A 21,417-nucleotide genomic window follows, 5' to 3' on the forward strand; every position below is an offset into this window, starting at 1 on the left:
AGTACTTGAGGAAATAGGATAAGTGTGACTGCTGAATATGGGGTGGGGGGTTGCTGAAGAGAGAATCTGAAAGAAAAATTTCAGCTATCTTAATAAATGGTGCTTCTAAGAATAATGGTATAGGAATTTGCACTTCCAGACTCTTGTTGTTTTTTTTTTTCTGAGAACAAGTGTTTTAAGAATTTGGTTAGAATATTTTGATGATGGAAATTTAAATTGTGTTTTCACAGGAGAATGGTTTTTCTCTTTATATTCAATTAATTAATTAGAGGGAGTATGACTTATTTACTTCTGGGACTTTGTATCATAGAAATATATTTGTATAATAGTATTTATTTCTTTTATTTCTTTTTTTAAAAATATATTTTATTGATTTTTTACAGAGAGGAAGAGAGAGGGATAGAGAGTTAGAAACATCGATGAGAGAGAAACATCGACCAGCTGCCTCCTGCACACCCTCCACTGGGGATGTGCCCGCAACCAAGGCACATGCCCTTGACCGGAATGGAACCTGGGACCCCTGAGTCCGCAGGCCGACGCTCTATCCACTGAGCCAAACCGGTTTCGGCAGTATTTATTTCTTATGACAAATGTTGGATGCCAATTAAGTAGACCTCAGATGATTAAGTAATTGCCTTCCCATGGGCATATTGTGGTTTCATATGTATTTTTCTAATGTGAACAAATTCCCTTATAATTTCAACATCTGTGCCCAAAACCTGGATACACTGTGATGATCTAACATCCCTGGAAGTCTCCTTCAGTGAAGGATAATTTATTCCTAATTCGTTTATTCCTGGAATCAGAGCACACTTCACAATCATTGTTCTCTGATGTCTCTTCTTTTAAGGTCCATGTATCTTTTGTGCTATTTCCTCCAACCTCATCATTGGCATCTACTGACCTTCGGGATGTAAAGAATTTTCTAAACTGAATTCCTTACTCATAGCCTTTGTCTCACTCCACCCTCTGCATTATCCGTGGTGGCTTTAGTATTTATGTTATGGTTTTTTCCAATAACTTAACTTTCTCAAAAGCCTGGCCATCCAGCAAAGGATATTTCCTTTGCTGTTAATTGTTTCCTAAGATTTCACCTCACTCCTACCTCCTACCTCCTCTGGGTCGCACAGTCAGAGCTCTCCTGTGGCCCTGAGTCAGACCTGCACTGGGTTGCTCTGGGGCACCCCTCCAAGACTGGGATGAAGTGGGCATGGGTTGCTCTGGGTCACCCCATCAGGGCTATCCAGGGGGCCAGGGTGGAGTGGGCACAGATTTCTCTGTGTTGCACAATCCATGCTCTCCTGTGGCCCGGAGTGGGGCATGCTCAGGGTTGCTCCGGTAGCTCTGGCAGCAGGTCCCAGGGCTGGGGTGGAGCGGTGCTGGGTGGCTCCGGGTCAGGCTAGTAGCAAGGTTCTGGGGTCCCCCTGGCTTGCACTCACTGTGGGGTCTTGGAGCCGGATCCTAGGATGCTGTGCCCAGCAGGATTGTGAGGAGGCCTGGTGTGGGAGCTCACTCTGGCAGTGCAAGCTCCCTGCAGATGTCTGGAAGCCTGCAGGGAGGTACTGCTCCACTCATTGCCAGGGCATGGTGGTGGTTCCAGGCGGTTTATGGCTGGTAATCAGCAATCTCTAGGCATCCTCTGCCCTTCCTTACTGAAAGTTGTCTCCTCAGCTGTGTCTAAGTTGTTAATTTGTTAATTCAGGGTGGATGTTCTCCAATTTAGTTGTTTTTCTGACCTGGCCCTAGGAGCAGGTGCATGGCACTGCTGCCTATTCAGCCGCCACTTTCTCTCCCACATAGAGGCCCCACCTCTTACTTCCTGCCTCCACTTTCTACTCTCCACGTTCTCAAAGGTCTCATTTGCCTCCATACATCACCCGGCGTTTCTAGTCAGTAATCTGAATGACATTCTCACCAATGTCATTCCCACAAATGCCTCATGACCTGGCCGCCCACTACCTGCATCCTAAGCAAATCCCTCTGCCTAGTTGCTCAGCTGCTGCCTTATGGCTGGAGAACATCTGGCACTTGGCAGTTGGTCCCACTGCAGATCCAGGTCCACTTACCTTAGCAGTGCCCTCAACGCATGCCTTTCTGTGGCCATCAGTCTTTGGCTCTGAATTCTAACCATTCCCTCTTGTATTCAATGATAGCCTGTTCTTTACTATGCCAGTTAAATTCACCCACTTGGAGCTAGCTGATGTAAGCCTTTCCTCATAAATTTTGTGTTTATGTTTAAACACCTCAAATCTCTATAGCATGGCAATTAAGACTTTCCAGGAATGTTCTCCAAGTGTAATTTTCCATTTCAAGTCCTGTAGGACTCACTTAAACCTAAGCACCAGTGAGAAAACTGTCTTCCTCAAAGGTGCCAAACTGCTTACCTTGTTCATCTCTATATGTGGGGTCTTGTACTGAGTAAATATTTATCTAGATTTTATATGGTTTACACAGCATGCTTGCCTATGCATGATTTTTAGGAAATTTGAATCAGAACTATGTGATTAATTTTTCCTTGCACATTGCTTAGCAGTGTCAGTCATTGGAAAATAGTGATTTCCTCAGTCTTTTTCTTTTCAGTGAATATTTCTCCATTAGAGTGCCTATCACAGAAGTATTTGTTTATTATTCTGCCTCACTATTTCTGTGAATTTTGTAGAATGGGTACAGTGCCTTATTTCTCTTTATATTCCCAGTGTTTTCTATAGAACCTGACAGATTATAGATGTTCAATAAACTTTTGATAAACTTATAAAACATTAGGCACCACTTAAAGGTAATGATGATAACTGAAATGTTTGGAATAGTGTGGATTCACTATTGTAATGGTCCCTGCAAGACACAAAACCATTACTTTATAAAACGTATTCATTATTATTAGTTAATCAATAATTTATTATTTTTGCATTTACAAATAAATACCTCAGTTATCTCTCATTTTGCAATAGAAAATAAGGCTCAAAAGGAAGTATTGACTTTTCCAAGGTCACAGAGCTAATGAGCAGCAAAGTGCATGAGTCAGGAGTCCCGACTATTGGTTCTCTAGCCAATGATCCTAAGTCAATATCTCTAAATAGTAGTTTGTATAATATCATGTTCACTCATTCTGATTCTCCTTTACATATATTGACCAGGCAGTAGAGGGCAGAGGTAGTAGCTTTCTAATGTTGTAAAGAAGGACATGTTAGAGGGAAGTATGTGTACGTTGGAAAGGCCAACACACAGTCCTCCTGTGACACTGATGTGCTGTATCCCAATGGGTGAAAACAACTTTGTGTGTGGGCTGACTTCCTCCCTGATTCCAAGGGAATAATTTTATTTCTATGGATGACTTCATACTTAAGTATTTATTTTATCCTTTTTTTTTATTAACGTCACTATAACTAAACCCATTTAAGTAGTCTGCATAACCTATTTTTTTTTACAGGTTCAATGTATTCACTTCTCTTTCATCAGACTAGGCCCACACCTGAAACCTATATGTTCATGTGGCAAATATCATCTCAATCTATTTAGTAAATCCACACTTTTTAAAAATCTAGGCCTGGTTCTGCTCAGGCACAATGTTACATAGAAAGAACAAGAACAAGGGTGGGGTGGTAGAAAAGTCCCGGATCGTTTGGGGAATAGAAAGTTCAATGGAGGTGTGTGGTGAAGGGTGATATGTGGTGACCTAGATGAGGTCTTGACCATGGGGTCTGGAGGTGGGAGATTTTGGAGGGATATGGAAATTTTTGAGCAAGTGTGTCTTAGGGTAAAGCTATGTCTTAGAAGAGCCCCGTGGCAGAGTGTGAGGGATAAATTGAAAGAAAAACAGCCCCTGGAAGGCAGACAAACATCCATTTTTTTTGGCACTAAATAACCAGATCCTTATGCAATGTCTGATACACTCTGGGGATTTGATAAATATTTTTAGAAAAATGAATGAAAGCAAAAATGTCATTAGGAGGCTTATGAAATAGTCAGGGCCAATGGCCAAAAAGGCACAAACTAGTGTTGGCGATGAGAATTTTAGAGTTATCCTCGACATGACTATACACTAAATGGAGGAAGGTAAAACCAGTTCTAAAATGCAAATAATCGGTGAAGTGGCAAATACTTAAGATATCTATTCCACTTGTAATTGTATAAGCTTTTATTATAATCTCGTTTAGCCTTAACTTTGTCTTTAGTTTTCACAATTAAAGATTTTTTTAAATACCTTTCTCCTATTAAAATCTTTTTCTCTATTACTCAAACAGTACATAGTATTTCAGACATACAGTGGTTTTTAAAAAATGTTCACTGCATGATTTCCAATGGAATCAACTATTAGTGTCCTCTCATTAAATTATAATGTTACTATTCTTGGTTGTGTATGGCTAGGAACAAGTTCATTCCAAGTTCATCATTTTCCCTGATGCGGGAGAAAGTGCTGTCAGCTGAGCTCTGCTGTTGCTCCTAGGGTCTGGGCATCTGGCTGGGAGAACTACCAGAAGGCTCCACCTCTTCCTCCCTCCAAATCTTTCCCAAGCTCCCTGCTGCTGAGCTGAAATGATTGAAACCCTTGAACTGTGATTTCCTGCCTAGGTTTGAAATGCGTGCAATTTTTTTCTTAAAAAAAAAAGGCATTCTGAATATTTCAAGTATGTCAATAACCTCCCCTGCAAAAGAAGAAACTTTGATATACTTTTTAAAAAATCTTGCAGAATTGTGATTTTTTAAAAAAAATTCATGTAGCAAACATTTTAGGGTTTTGGGGTTTTTGCACAGGTTGGTGTGAGAATTACCCAGGCATCTGTAAGGCATACAGATGTACTGTATTCCCACAGTTTTCTTCAGGTCTTGCACATTGAAACACAGATCTCCCTTTCTTCACTACCTAATAGCTTCATTTGTTGCTTCCAGTTGAGTGTTTTTTCTGTCAGTTGTTAGTATTGAAGAGAATCCTTAAAGTGTGATGCTGGGTAAAATTCAACCATGTGACATGAGTAGGATTGTCTCTCAAAAAGAAGCCTTGGAATTTTTAAAGGATAACAACAAAATAAAACAAATGTATTGATGGTAAGATTCAATGGGAGAAAATGATAAATTGTGAACCTACACTACCCCTGAGAAGATGGGTGCAAGGTAGGCTATTATTTGCCTCTTTCTTAATCCTATGATTTTCTGGTTCCTTGGCTTAGAAAGTTTAGTCTCTGTCAAGTCACCAAAGCAGGACAACCGAAGGTTACTCAGATTCTCTCTGATTTTATTTTACCATTTGAGAAATAAACCTTACACTGTTTATACAGAAAATACAGGAAGTGCTCAACACCCTGTACCCACCATCCTTATTAATTGCTGAAGACTGTAATTTACTTTGTCATTTTTTAAAAAAAGACTTTTCATGTTTTAATTAACTACTGAATGCATGCAAATAATATAATATGTTAATGTGGGTAAAGTATAAAAATAATAAAACAAATGCTCATGCACCTACCATCCAACTTAAGAACTATAGGTTCATTTTAAAAAAAAACCAATTAAAATTGCTGTGAGTTTGCCAGTTCAAATCTCCCTGCCTTTCCCAAACCTGATGTACAAAAGGAGGCTCCAAAGATTTACATTCTTATGACTGCATTGAATCTGAAAGTTTTCCTATTGCTCTTCAACTTAGGTGGTATGAATAATGATATTTGCTAGAAAGAGATCTGAGGCCCTGAGCATCATTGTCCTATACTGTTCAGGTTTTCTGTGTTCCTTCCTTTGCCCTTCCAGCTCATTCCTAGGAAAGCATGTGTTTAAATCCATGTTAAGCATGAATGCTTTAAGTACTTATCAAGTATTGGCTTATAGTCTTCATAATCATCAATATCTGGGGAGGCACCACTGTTAATGATACTGTGTGGGTTTTTTTTAATATATTTTTATTGATTTTAGAGAGGAAGAGAGAGATAGAAACATCAGTGATGAGAGGAAATCATTGATTGGCTCCCTCCTGCACATTGGACTGAGCCCGCAACCCAGGCATGTGCCCTTGACCAGAATCAAACTTGGAACCCCTCGGTCCACAGGCCGACACATTACCCACTGAGCAAAACCAGTTAAGGCAGTGATACTGGTTTTGATAGCAACCTGGACAGAGAAATAGATGCCAGGAACAAACAAACAAACAAACATATTTGCATATGTATTTCTGGATCAAAAATATAGGCAAAGGGATGGTAAAAAGCAAGAGATTCTCTTTCTTGATTGTCTTTACTGAAGGTTCAGGGACCAAGCTGATCATTGAACGGGGGTGGGGGTGGGGGGGGTCATGGTTCAGAGCCAAAGTGATTCTAAGCCCCAGAGACTCCTTGTTCTAGGCACAATTACATCCATTGTCAGATTTGGACAGCACAGAGCCATCTTTTTCTTCAAGAAGCCTATAGGGAGGTGCTTTGTGGGGGAAAGGTCACTTTTTTTTCCAGAACACAGAACAAGTTCTAATATCATCCATCAAGATCAAATGGGAGTATTTCATATCATCCATCTCTAGTTAGGATAGTAGTAAAAATTCTGTTGTTTCTTCCTTTCTTTTTTTAAATGCTATGATTTCTATTCATCTTATAAACAGAAAAGAGTAGTTTGAGCTTATTAGAAAACACACACATAGATTTTTTGGTCTCTGTTTCCTTTTTCCCCCTCCTTAAATAATTTCTGCAGGCAGATGACCAATTCAATCATGTGTGTCTTTGTTATAAATGCCTGTGATAAGTCCACTCCCTTCTGCCTGGAATTAAATGAAGGCTTCTTTTGCAAGAGAATAATGTAATCCAGCAAATGACATGAGACTATAAGATTTTCTTCTTTACATTTTCATGTCATGTGTTGCCACCTATTTTTTGCAGATAATGGAGAATGACTCTTCCTCCAACTCAACTTAAGGTCACTGATGCATACTTATCATTGGAAAAAAACAACAACACCTATTCTCAGTATTGGGAAATTTGGAAAACAAAAAATAGGCCTTCAGAATTTATAATATCAGCTCCTTCATTTAGCTAGACCCATTGAAATGATTCAATTTTATTCTGTGTTGTAGCAGATTGCTTGATTTGTTTCAGGTACTCCCTAAATGCAATCAAGGAAAATGAAATTTAGGAGGTACATTGGCTGTGGATTTGGGCATGGTGACTTGGCAATATTGTTGTTCTCTCTTTTCATCTCAGTTCAGAGATGGATTTTGTGCCTTAAAACCAATCGACTACCCTACCACTTCCCCCAACCACCCAACCACCCAATCAGCTACCGTTTGGGTCACATCTCCACATCACACATGTCCTTGTAGTAGTTTATCCACCACCATTGGAGTATAATACATTCCTAGATAACAAAATTCTAAAGGGGGTTTGTCTTAATATATTAGGTGATTACTTTAAAGAAGTACATAGTCTGAAAACAAGAAAGTATCCACCTTAGTGAAATTCCATTCCATGTATTTTGTTTGCACTATTAAAACAAGAAGGTAGAAATTAGAATAAGTTAATAACTAGAATAATAAAACTTCTAAGAACTGTTTGTGTATATTCCATTATAAATGTACCACAGACTACTCAATTGTAAAAGAAGGAACTATTACCCTAAGCCAGTGGTCAGCAAACCGCGGCTCGCGAGCCACATACGGCTCTTTGGTCCATTGAGTGTTCTAATGCCACTTCTTCAAAATAGACTCGCCCAGGCTGAAAACCGACTTTTGCGCATGGGCCACGAAGTTTCAATTGCACTGTATGTGCATGCCCGCATGTGGTATTTTTGTGGAAGAGCCACACTCAAGGGGCCAAAGAGCCGCAGTTTGCCGACCACTGCCCTAAGTGACAGCAAGGATGGACCTGGAGAGTACTATTCTAAGTGAAATAAGCCAGTCAGAGAAAGACAAGTACCATTTGTTTGTTAATTTATATTGTTCATTAGATGTGGGATCTAATGAACAATATAAATTAACAAACAAATTGGAGACAGACTCATGGATACAGAGAACAACTGACAGTTGTCAGTGGGTAGAGGGTTAGAGGGTGGGTGAGAAGGGTAAAGGGATTATGCAAAGAAAATAAAAAAGAAAGACTCATGGACATAGATAACAGTATGGTGATTGCCAGAGGGAAGGAGGTGAAGAGATATGCAAAAGAGGGTAAAGGGGGGATAAATGGTGATGAAAGGAGACTTGACTTGGCGTAGTGAACACACAGTAGGATATACAGATGAGGTATTGTAGAATTGTACACCTGAAACCTGTATACTTTTATTATCCAACTAGAGGCCCGGTGCACAAAATTTGTGCACTGAGGGGGTTGTCCCTCAGCCCAGCCTGCACCCTCTCCAATTTGGAACCCCTTGTGGGATGCCTGACTACTGGTTTAGGCCTGATCTCTGTGGGATCAGGCCTAAACTGGCAGTCGGGCATCCCTCTCACAATCTGGGACTGCTGGCTCCCAACCATTCGCCTGCCTGCCTGTCTGATTGCCCCTAACTGCTTCTGCCGGCCAGCCTGATCACCCCCTAACCACTCCCCTGCCAGCCTGACTGACACCTAACTGCTCCCCTGCCGGCCCGATTGCCCCCAACTGCCCTCCCCAACCAGCCTGGTTGCCCCTAAATGCCCTCCCCTGCCAGCCTGGTCTCCCCCAACTGTCCTCCCCTGCAGGCCTGGTCGCCCCCAACTGCCCTCCTCTGCCGGCCATCTTGTGGTGGCCATCTTGTGACCACATGGGGACGGCCATCTTGTGCGATGGTGTGACAGTCAATTTGCATATTACCTATTTATTATATAGGCTGTCACCCCAATAAATTCAATTTAAAAATATTTGTGGATGTTTTCTAATGTTAGCTATCATGCTGGGTTATTTATAGTCTCTTGTTTGATTTTTCAAACAATCTTTCAAGTAAATATTACCATTACCCCAGCAAGTAAAGATTATTATTATCCCCATTTATAGATATCTACCTAATAAAAGGGTAACATGCTAATTGACCGTACCTTCGCAACAACCACCAGCCAATCAGGAGTGAGTATGCAAATTAACCCAACAAAGATAGCGGGTTAGTTTGCATACACAGGGACCCTAGCAGCTGGGGGTGGGGCAGGGCGCTTGCGTCATCACCATGGCGACGACGAAGGCATTCCGCACCACCCCAGCCACTCTGGGCCTCTGGGCAGTGTTGAAGGTGGAAAGGCTGCTCTGGTCCTGAGTGAAGGCACTGCTGGCAGCCAGGGGAAGGAAGGCCCATTCTATTTTTTTTTTTTAATATATCTTTATTGATTTCTGAGAGGAAGGGAGAGGGAGAGATAGAACCATCAATGATGAGAAAGAATCATTGATTGGCTGCCTCCTGCACACCCCCTAGTGGGGATTGAGCCTGCCACCTGGGCATATGCCCTTGGCCGGAATTGAACCTGGGACCCTTCAATCCACAGGCTGATGCTCTATCCACTGAGCCAAACTGGCTAGGGCAGGAAGGCCCATTCTTGCATGAATCTTTGTGCATCGGATCTCTAGTTATAGATATAAACAGAGATATTAGAATTGAGATGTCTGGCTTATAAGCCACAAATCTAGGAAGGAGTAAACTGGGATTCATATCCAGGTTTGTCTGTTAGGAGCTCATATTCTTACCCTTTTTGCCATATTTATTTCCCATATGCTGTGGCACAGGATAAAATGGTGACTTTCTCACCTTCCCAGAGAGGGAGCAGATGAAGACTGAAGAAGGTATAGATGGCCAGGAATCCGGTCGTAGCCATGCTGGCTGCTATAAAAGGTACTTGGCAAACAGCTTTGTATACAGATGGTGCACAGCCCACGCATCTCTATTTATGTAGAAGCCCCGCGTGTTTGTGTTAACAGGTTTGGGAGATAATAAAAAGAGTTGTTGTTTGTTCTTTCTTTTTAAGCCTTCAGTTAATTTTAGCATACATTTAAAAGGGGGATTTGTAAATTCACTAGACACCGAGAGACTGGAGATACAAGAAAACATTTGTCTGTTAGGTTTAAAAAAGAATCTGTGCAAAAGCAGGTTATTTTTCATTTCCCCCCACTAGGTGGTGCTTTGGTCTCATAGGTCAAATTGAATGGGCCTGGATTTTTGATTTTTTGATTTCCTCCTCCTGGATTAGATGTTGGTCCAGGAATAAACCCATTTCAAGTCTGATTAAGAGGACTGTGACAGTTAGGTTTGTTCAATTTAGGTTTTCTCCATTATTATCCCTGTGTCTTACCAAGATAATTAAACCCATTTGAAAATTTTGGATATTTCCTTTTCAACTTTTAATTTTTTTTTTTTTTGCAATAAATTATATTCACTCATTTTTGGAAAAGAATATCAATAGCTAGAAATAGCTTAGTTCTCTCATCAGCATATTATCTCCACAGGCTGCATTGTAATGAGCCTTTCCCCAGCAGTGAAGCAGGTCATACAAGTGCTGAAAATGTGCCCAACAGGGTCGGTTGTCTGGATGTCCACATATAAAGCACACTGGCTATGGAGACTGCTGTGGGACACATACACAGCCCAACATGTGATTTTCTTCTTTATGTTTTCATGTCAGTGGAGACAAAGAGGAGCAAGAACAATGATTTAAACAAGTTGACATCAAAGAGGACTGGGGTGGGAAGGAAGCAATTGAATGGGGAAATAAATCACAACCCAAATTCAATTAAGCTAATCTATCATTATGTGTACCAATTTTGCTTATTTCCATTAAGATGCAAGGACTTTCTTTGTTGACTTGTTGGCAAATAAAGCATTCCTGCCATCCAGGAGTAATTTTCTAAGATGAAACTAAACTATGAGATAGCATTGGGTGATATAAACAGAAAATTTTCACAGATGGCTTGAATCTATAATAATAAAAGCATAATATGCAAATTGACTGAACGACTGAACAGCAGAACAACCGCCCAGACAACCTTCCAGACGAATGCTATGACATGCACTGGTGCCAGGTCAGCTGAGGCGGGTGCGATGAGATTGGTTGGGGGGCCCGCCATCGCCCCATGACTGCCCCGCAGAGGGAGGCCCAGGCCATTGGCCAGTCCAGCGATCAATCAGGGGGCTCCACGATCACCCAAAGAGGGAGGCCCAGGCCACTGGCGGGGGGGTGTCGATGGATGGGGGGGCTGCCTGATTGCCCCAAAGAGGGAGGCCCAGGTCATCCTCTGCAGGGTGATCGATTGGGGGCTCCACGGAACTGGGGAACCAGGGGTGTGTGGCAGTGGAAGCAGGCAGTGCCAGGCCAAGGCGGGTGCAGGCGGGGGGGCAGGGACACGAGGCAGCAGGGGCTGCAAAGGCCTACCCTTGCAAAAATTTTGTGCATCGGGCCTCTAATATGAAATAATATTAATTTAAGATTACATGCTCTGAAGATTACATGCTTCTTTCTACGGTGTCCCAAGTAAGGTGCTAGGCACTAGGGATACATCAAGAAGCCTAAAGTTTAGTGGGAAAGCTGTAGATATGGCTGAAAGATAGTGTTGGATGCAGTTACCAGCAGGAAGCCAAGTGGCCTCTGAAAACACTAGAGGGGCATCTAGTTAAGATGGAATGGCTAATGAGACATGGGCAAGCTGAGTCTGGAAAGATCACTAAACTAGCAAGGGAAGAAAAGAGAGGTAAGCAGAGAGATTCTCAATGAGTGTGGGGAATTTCAGGAATTTGGTAGCCTGTAGCATAATGATGTTCATGGGGAGTGTAGGTAGGGTCAAGATTAGGGAGACTTTGAGTACTATGTTGAGTATGAACTATTTTTTAAAAAGCTATAGGAGAGCCTTGAAGATTACATCCTCTCCACATAACCCTATAAAAATGGTAGGACATTCACCCCCATTTTACAGAAGGCACAGGAGTATCCCCAAGAACAGATATGTTGCTCCAGATGACCTTCCAGATCCAGAGTCTGTGACAACTGACCATCCATCATTGTTTCCCCTCATGGAAATTCTAGATCTTGAGCATTCTTTTTCTAGCTTTCTAGGCTAGTGAAAAATTGATTGTGCAAGAGCAGATGAGCTCTTTGACTTAATTATTTAAAGATGGCTTGCTTGCCCTGGCCAATGAGTGCATAAATAAGTGGAACAACAAATCGATGTCTCTCTCTTTCTCTCTCTCTTTCTCTCTCTCTTTCTCTCCACCCCTCTCTCCTTTTCTCTCTCTCTCTCTTAAAACAGTCAATACATTTTTTAAAAACTTAAAAAATAAAAATGATTTCCTATTTTCAACATTTTATTTTTCTCAAACTATAGACAGGCCTTGGAAGAGTTTTTCTATGATCATACTTGTTTAACCTTTGGTAAGCGTATTTCCTTCAGCATTTTTAAACAGAAATTCGTAGTGAGGTTTTTGACACTGATTTTGCTTCCTGTATTCTCTACCTGTCTTGCTGTATTTGAAGGTGGTGTGGAAATGTGTGTAGGTGTGTGTATGGTTGAGGTGGGCTGTGCAGTGGTAAAGATTTAGCTTGGAGACTTTGCAGCTTTAAAATGTTATTTTAAAAGAGGTGAAATAAAAGTCTTTATTGTGTGAGTACGATAGTGGCTTACCAAATGCTCCTTGGATCGTAGCCATCATGAATTTATTCTATTCTTGGCGTATCTATCCTCTGGTTTTCTTTGCTTTGTTAGAGTGGCAGGATTTAAAGCAGACATGTTTTTGCTTAATTCTCTGTGTACCAAAGCTACTTACACAATGTTGGTATTCAATACCTGCTAAAACAAAAACAAAATCACAGCAACAGCCCACTTCACTTTCTGTGGGTAGGCAATGCTCTCAAAGGGATTATTAACATTCTCCAAAGAAGCTTTTGTTCTTGAAATGCTGAATGCAGTTCTAGTCACATTCGGTTTTGCCAACTGCCTTGTTGACTATGAAATGCCAAGTGAGGGTCTTCATTAAAATAACTCTGCTTTCTCCTTAATAATATAGTAGTTACAAAATTTACCTATTTTTCTAAGTAAATGATAGTTGATAACCACATAAAATTACTTACGTATCTCTAAAGTGAATGTTTATTTTTATTTTTATTATTTTAACATATATTTTATTGATTTCAAAGAGGAAGCGAGAGGGAGCGAGAGATAAAACAATGATGAGAGAGAATCTTGATTGACTGCCTCCTGCACGCCCCCTACTGGGGATCAGCCCACAACCTGGGCATGTACCCTGCCTAGGAATTAAATTGTGACCTCCTGGTTCATAGGTCGATGCTCAACTACTGAGTCATATGGGCCAGGCTGAATGTTCATTTTAATACATTCATTCATTCATAAATATTGTTTTTATTTGAATGCAAAGCTAATATGAGATTCACTTATTTGATTGTTTATCAGCTAGTAGTAAAATTCCTACTTTGAAGCAGATATGGTATTTGGCACTAGACATAAAATGGGAAACAAGACAAACGTTATTTTCTGCCTTTATGGGGTTTACAACAACTGTCCTACTCATATGTCATTGAATCCCAAGGTCTTCTCCAAGGCCTGTTATGAAAATCCATTTGGTCTGAATCAATGATATTGGCACCATATTTCACTGAAGTGAGCTGAGAAGTTAAAATCTCCACATGGCAAGGGGCTGCTGGACCTCTCTTTGTCCCTGAGAATCCTTTTCTTCATTGACAGTGGTGCGAAACACTGTTCCCACCCTGCTGCTCTGACCCAGGTGTGGTAATCGATTCTGTCCTCAATTCTGTAAACACACCTGAGACAGGCTGCAATATAGGTGATTTATCTGATGGACTCAGAATCATGGAAGGGGAAACACATTGCATATAAGCTATGACTACTCAGAGAGCATCCAAAGGCCTTGGCTGTTCCTCATGAAGTCTTTACAAGGATTCCTACCAACCAGAAGCTGCCTTTGCCTTAAGATCTTGAAACATGACTAGAATTCTGAGCCCAAGGCCAAGAGAGCCCAGAGGAGGACTCCCTTCTTCCCATTCTAAGGCTTATGTCCCCAGTCTTTAATTTCTATCTCCAGGTCTAACTCATCCCAAGAAAATTGGTGATCATGAACTAGAGGAGAGGCTCTGTGTTCTCTCCAAAGAGCTGTGGCCTCACATGTGATGCAGGCTGCAGAAGCCCTTTAAGCATAGTCATCCAACACCAGTGCATTTTGTTCTGCAGCAGAGCCATCTCCTGTGGTTCTCTTGGGTGTTCTGGACACGACGTAAATTCTCTCTAACCTCAGGATTTCTGGTTACTGTAGTGTGGATGGCTGCTCTGTCCTCCCAATCTTTTCTTTTTTTTTTATTGACTTTTTACAGAGAGGAAGGGGGAGGGATAGAGAGTTAGAAACATCGATTAGCTGCCTCCTGCATGCCCCCTACTGGGTATGGAGCCTGCAACCAAGGTACATGCCCTCAACCGGAATTGAGCCCGGGACCTTTTAGTCCACAGCCCGACGCTCTATCCACTGAGCCAAACCGGTCAGGGCTGTCCTCCCAATCTTAGTGGCCTCTGAGCTTTATTCTTAAAAGGTATTTTCAAGTGGCTCCCCAATGTCTAGGGCCAGGTCTAAAAGGGCGTCCTCTTTGGCTGTCCGTGGTTTTTCAAAGTAAATGTATTTCTCCTTCTCACCTCACCCTTGCCCCTTTGCTCTTTCTGGATACAAAAGGCTGACGAATGCACCAGCCACAAGCTGAGGGAGCCTGCTGGGAAGTGGCAGGGGCCAGATGCAAGCAGCTCTGTGCAGTGCGGAGGGAATCAGTGCCTTATTACACCCCAGGATCTCTGAGCCCACATTGGCTCACGCCTATTTACACACCTGGACCATCTTTATCTTTACTTCACGCTCATATCTGTTTCTGTTTTGATTTAAAGGTTCCTGTCTCCCTAAAATCTGCCTTGAGCCTCAGGCCCTTTTTGCAGTGAAGCGTGGTTTCCAAGATCAAAAACCTTGTACAGGGGAAATAGTTTTAGATTTGGGAAACGTCTTATAATAGACAGCGAGTGAGTGTGCCTGCAACTTTAAAAGACATTTAACAAATATTTTGGCCACCTACTTCACAGCAAGGGTGCTCTAGACACAGGGGCTGGGCACAGTGAAAATGATAGACAGGGTGTTCGCTCTAGTAGAGCCTGAAATCGGGTGGAGATCACAGGCATTAAATAAATAGCTACAAGAGTAATGAATGTTACAAAAGGAGAGATTCAAGGTGCTAGAGGTGAATACAGCTGAAGGGTTTTACCTAATCTGAGGGATTTGGGGAGTTTTTTTGTTTGACTCTGCCATTGTTTGATTGAATGACCCTGAGCCAATGATTTAACCTTTCTGTAATTAAGAACAGTTCTCTTTATCTCCTGAGCCCTCCCTGCTCCAGCGAGACCTGAGAGTCTATAAACTGTAACGACAAGAGGGGATGCTGCCAACAGTAGTAAGACTGGCTGTGGAGAGCAAATATATAGAGCAAATGACATAAGAGAAATAGAATTGGCTCCAGAGCATCAAGCCTTGTTTTGTTTTGTTTTTGTTACTACTTACCTAAAGATACATTTCTCCTAGCTTTTTAGAGAGAATGGAAGGGAGCAAGGAAGGGGGATATATAGAGAGAAACATCGATGTGAAAGAGATACATCGATTTGTTGCCTCCCATACACACTCTGACTGGGGCTTGGGATCGAACCTGCAACCTAGGTATGTACCCTGGATGGGGAATTGAACCTGTAACTCTTCAGTGCATGGGCCTATGACTTAAACACTGAGCAAAACTGGCAAGCCTATTTGAAGTAGAGAAAGGAGAAAAGACTTGTGAGCAGACAGTAAACATCATGATAGGCATTGTATCTGTTGTGTTCATTACAATAAACTTAGTACTTTGTGCAATAACCCTCAACTATTTGTGGAAGGAATGGATGATTGACCACTGTCACTGTCTGTGCCTGACTTTTAGGGTTAGTGTTGAGGATTATGTATATTCTCCAATAACCTAATGTCTAACTTACTTGTTTTCAGTGAGAGAGACACATAATAGATAAATAAGCATATATCATATAATGAAGATAGTGATGAGTGCTATGGAGGCCAATAAAGCAGGGCGAGGAGAGAATGAACAGGAGCAGGACAATATAGTTGAGGGAGGCTCCCATGAGGACAGCACCTTTGAGTAGAAATTGTATGAAGTGAGGGAGAGCTCCAGGCCTGGGAGGAAGCGATACCCTTCGTGGGTACAGGGAAGGAGGTCAGAAAGGTACCGCACTGGAGTATCCCAGCAACACAGAGGCTAACAGAGGAGAGTTTTACGAAGAAGGAAGTCATCCTCAGTGTCAAATTCTGGGTGTGAGTCCTCTCTTCTTGAGATGTCTAGGGAGACAACTGCCAAGAATGCCTTTGGGTTTGGAGAGTGGGCAATCACTGTAGTAAGAGCAAGACCAGTGTCAATGAATGGTGAGAAAGAACCACAGGTTCAGGAGTGAGCAGGGTGTTCTGAATTAAGCAACCAAGGGAAGACCAGACCAGGCAGAAGCCAGATGGTGAATTCAGTCAAAGGGGAGACTATAGTTTAATCTGAAAGATTCGGTTATAAATCCAGACAGAGGGAAAAGAGAGAATTAAAATTTAGGTGAGAGGTGATGACTGGTAAAGCACGGTCTTAGAGGAAGCAGGAGCTGATGGAAGAAGAGGCAGATGGATGAGTTGATCAGTGCCACATGCAGAGCAAAGAGACAAAGATTAGATATGGTGAAGGCTAGAGATGGCTTCACATTTTCTAATGAAATATATTGAGGGTGCCAGGAGGTAAGCTTGAGGAGAGGTATGGAGATTTGAATTAGGTCAAATAGGAGAGGAGATCCATCAAGGAATGGTTAAAAACAAAGTTTCTTGTTGTTGATCTCAGGTGAAGTAAGCCATTTAATTTCTTTAGTATACAAGGGCATCCCCATAGAAACAACCTCTAGCAACATTTTCTGTATTGAAGAGTTTTCTGCATAAACACATCAATGAACCAAACTCTCCTTAAAAAAATACACACACAGAGAAATACACACACACACATCTCTACATTCTTGTCAATTTTTAAACAATGGAATAAAGTGGTGAATACTCTTTAATTCAATCCTGGAGTCTTAGAGCTTTTTAAAATTAATATTGAGTTTTTGATTTAGATATGTGATCTTTACATTGTGCTATTTAATTGCAGAATATTTAGATTCAGGTCATACCACAGTGGAGCTTAATTGTAGCCACAGAATGTGGTTGATAATTTTTATAGATACAGTAGAGGCCCAGTACATGAAATTCATTTGTGGGTAGGGTCCCTAGGCCTGGCCAGCGATCAGGACCAATCTGTGGGGCGAACAGCGGAGCGATCAGGGCCTCCAGTTGCACCCGTCTTGGCCTGGTGCCACCCACTCACCTACTCCACCATCCCATCACAGTCCCGCTCTCATTGGGGCACTTTGGGGCTGGCAGTGCCTCCACTGCCACCCACTGCCAGCACTGCATCGCTGATGCCCACCATGTTCCACGCCACCCCCTGGTGGTCAGTGCATGTCTAACTCCCGGTCGGTTGAACTCCCACCCATGGGGACAATTTGCATATTAGCCTTTTATTATATAGGATGCTCACTGTGATCTAGGTACTATGGTGAATACTTGATATATATATGTTATTCAATTTAAAATCCTCACAACTACCCTACCCCATGTGGCTTAGTTGATTGGGCATTGTTCTGTGCAACAAACAAAAGGTTGCTGGTTCGATTCCTGGTCAGGGCACATGTCCAAATTGCAAGCTCAATCCCTGGTGGCAGCCAATTGATGACCTGCTCTCACAACATTGTTTCTCTTTCTCTCTCTAAAAATGAATAAAAATATTTAAAAACTTAAAAATAAAAAATAAAATAAAATCCTTACAACCACACTATAAGCTCAGCAACATTAAGAAATTTTCTCAGGGTCACCCAGCTTGTTAAGGGAAATTTTTTGGTTGCAAATGCAGGTCTTTCTGACCCGAACCACCATCCTGTCACCTAGTTACTGACAATGATTGAACAATAGTCCTCAGTTTTTGAAACTGAAGATGCTCTTCAGATCATGCTGGCTTGAATTTCCTGTGCAGTGGAGAAGGAGTGGAAAGTGCATTTTAATAAGCTCCGATTAAATTAATTTCATCTTACTTATTGTGATGTATGGCCTCTTCAAAAAATCCAATCCTACTGATGTTTATTGAGTGCCTCTATTCACTTGCAAAGTGCCAGGCACTTCAGGGGATCTATGGACAAGTGGGATTCAGCCAAGGCTTCAAGAGCTTACAATCTAGTGGAGAGGGTAGGAGAGCCTAATTTTCTTTAATATTAGATTTAATGTGATAAGTACCAGAAGAGATGGCACAAACAATGGGTTCTTAATTCAGAAATGCAAGGTTATATGAATAATTAGAAAATCGGCCCCCATAGTGCCTAACCAAGGAAGCACCCCCACCCCCCCAACAGAACTCTTTTAAAGAGTTTTTACTTTAAACAGGATTGTCTGTTGGTTTGAATCCTGGCCATGGAATCATGGAGAATGTTTAGGTGGTAATGATGTCATCTGTCAGGCTGGGGAGGTTCGCAATGTCAGCCCAGTCTGTGCTGTAGGAAGAGGGGAGTGAATACTCCGGGGAGAGGGGATAAGACACAGCAATCCCCAGGGGTGTGCATGGCCTGCCCCTGTTCTTGTTTTTTTGTGTTTTGGCAGCCAACAGCTGTTCAAGATGTTGAACTGTGCTGGCACAAATATGTATATATTATGTGAAGATTTGAATTTTTATTTTTTCATGTAGGATGCTTTTCTGGAGTTGAAGCATTAGAAATACTTTGAGGCCAGAGTAGGTCAAATCCTAGATATTCTGGGTAAACAATCCTTTAATACATGTTCTTAGTAGTTGAAAGTAGGGCACTAGATACTGCCATCCAATTTCTTTTCAGGTTTGCTGCAAGCTTTCAGAAGAAAGGAATCAAAGCTGCAGAACGTGAGCTAGTACAATGCAGCGTATACAAATAGGCATTTAATTCTTGCTTCCCGAGTCTTCACTTATTGGTCACATATTATTGGGTGCTGTCATTTCCAAAATGCAAAGCTGAAACAAACCTTGCTTCTGTTTTCTAAGAGTTTATATCTAAACTAGAGTCCCAATACACAAAATCTGTACAAGAGTAGGCCTTCCTTCCCCCGGCTGCTGGCATCAGCTTCTCTCTGGCACCTGGGATCCAGGCTTCCCTCGCAGCCCTGCTTTGTCCGGAAAGTTGTCCAGTCTAATTAGCATATTATGCTTTTATTATTATAGATAGAAAGATTGGGCCCTAACCAGTTTGGTTCAGTAGATAGAGCGTTGGTCTGTGGAGCAAAGGGTCCTGAGTTCGATTCTGGGTCAAAAGCATGCACCTTGGTTGCAGGCTCCTCCCAGGCCCAGGCCCTGGTTTAGGGCACATGCAGGAAAAAAACAAATTAATGTGTTTCTCTTACATCAATCTTTCTCTCTGTCTGTACTTCTCTCTTCCACTCTCTCTAAAATCAATGGAAAAATATCCTTGGGTGAGGATTAAAAAAAAAAAAAAGATTGGGGGAACATCCCTGAGTAGGTCAGAAATGTGATATCTATGGTCTTATTGTAGCAAACAAACATCTAACTTCAGGAACTAGCATTCACTAACTTCCCCAGCACCCATACTATTCCCTCTCAGTATGTAGATGACCGACTCCATATTCTCCTGGATGATTTTTTTGCCACCCTCGTACGCTGCTACTGGTCAGCACCCCCTGATGGATTGGCTGAGGCCCAGTATGGTGTGTTGCTTGAATGAGATAATGGATGCTTCTCTCTCCTCTCTGGCTGCTTGGAGCCAGAATACAGAATTGCTGGTTAAAAGGTGATTAATCTTCCCTAATGGTACTGTGCCCTGCAAACAGGGTTTTGACCACCACGTCTTCATTAGCCTTGATCAGAGTCCACATTATCTTGGATTAGGTAATTGGTTATTTTTTATAGAGCAGAGGCTAGCAGCCTTTTGAGCAAGTATCGACTGCATGGAGTCCATTTGGAAAAGAAAAATCGAGAACTCTCTGTTGCCAAGAACCCATAGGGAGATAATGAAAGCTGGAGCGTGGTCCAGGGCACCTCTCCTGCTCAGCACTCCAGCAGGTGGCTCAGACACAATCAGGTAGACACTCAGCAACAGGCTCTTGACAGTTCTTGGCTTTCTGGGTGACACTGTCTTACTTCAGGGATTGAAATTGTTTGTGAAATGTTTTCTAAAAATAGAGGACAGATTCTATGTATCTTTGGGAGTTAGGTATATTTCATTATTTATTATTATTATTATTTGTTATTCTCACTGGAGGATATTTTTCCATTGATTTTTAGAGAGAGTGGAAGGGAGGAGGCGAGACAGAGAGAGAAACATTGATGTGAGAGAGATACATTAATTGGTTGCCTCCTGCACGTGCCCTGACCAGAGCCAAGGGCTAAGCTTGCAACCGATATACATGCCCTTGACCAGAATTGAACCCAGGCACTTTTGTCCACAGACCAATGCTCTAATCACTGAGCCAAACCAGCAAGAGCAGGTATATTTCTTTAAATAGGAGTTTAGAATTCCCTCCGTGCCTGGTCATATTCAGGGGAGATGGAGGTAAGCACATCAGAGCAAGCCCGGAGCTTGGCAGCTCTCATCAAGCAGGAAAGACAATGATCATATGCCATCTAGTGAAAAATAAGCACTGCAAAGAAAAGCAAACCAAGTAAGGAGAGAAAGAACGGGGCAAGGGGTGGTCAAGGAAGACTTCTCTGAGGAAGAGACATCTGGGTAGAGATTAGGTGCAGTGAGGGATGCCTTGGGTTGCAAGAAGGGCCTTCTGGGGGAGAGAGGACAGCCAGTGCCAAGTTCATACCTCAAGTGGTCTGCATTCATTTTATTTTATTTGTTTTATTTAATTATTTTAATTTTAGCACCTACCAGGAATGATTCCATGTGTACAAGTGATGTGAAATGAGCTGGCATAGATAAATCTCTACCACAGTGTCTGGCCCATTATTGGTCTTTGAAAAAATGTGAGCTTCTTCCTCTGCATTTGCAACTCAAGGAAAGGACTCCAGATGCCTTCCTGCACATAAGGCTGCTGCCATTCACTGTCTGAACACCACACCCTATAACTGCAGGCGAGCCACTACAGAACAATATCCCTCCAGTTCCTTGCCTCCCCTCCCCTTCTCTGTCTCCTGTGCCCTGAAACACCTGTGTCTCAAATTTAGGTTTTAAAATGAATGAAATATAACCCTAGAGATCACAGAGTGGATTATGGATTACTCTCTGTAATGGTATAATGCCACCACCACTTGTTGCATGCCATAACACACACACACACACACACACACACACACACACACACACACACACATGCAGCAATTAGGTACTGGAGTAGGTAAAAATAGAAAGGGATACGTTT

The 21,417-nt window shown here is 42.0% G+C and overlaps 1 protein-coding gene across 14 annotated transcripts in view; it reads left to right on the forward strand.

Annotated features, from left to right (window-relative positions):
• The window catches only part of NRXN3 (neurexin 3), a gene marked incomplete at both ends in the record, with an annotated part of 1,469,510 nt that overhangs the window by 674,351 nt on the left and 773,742 nt on the right, over positions 1–21,417 (forward strand). The window lies entirely within an intron of this gene.

This window comes from Cnephaeus nilssonii (genome assembly GCF_951640355.1).
Source record: "Cnephaeus nilssonii genome assembly, chromosome: 4".
In the NCBI taxonomy this organism is placed as follows: domain Eukaryota; kingdom Metazoa; phylum Chordata; class Mammalia; order Chiroptera; family Vespertilionidae; genus Cnephaeus; species Cnephaeus nilssonii.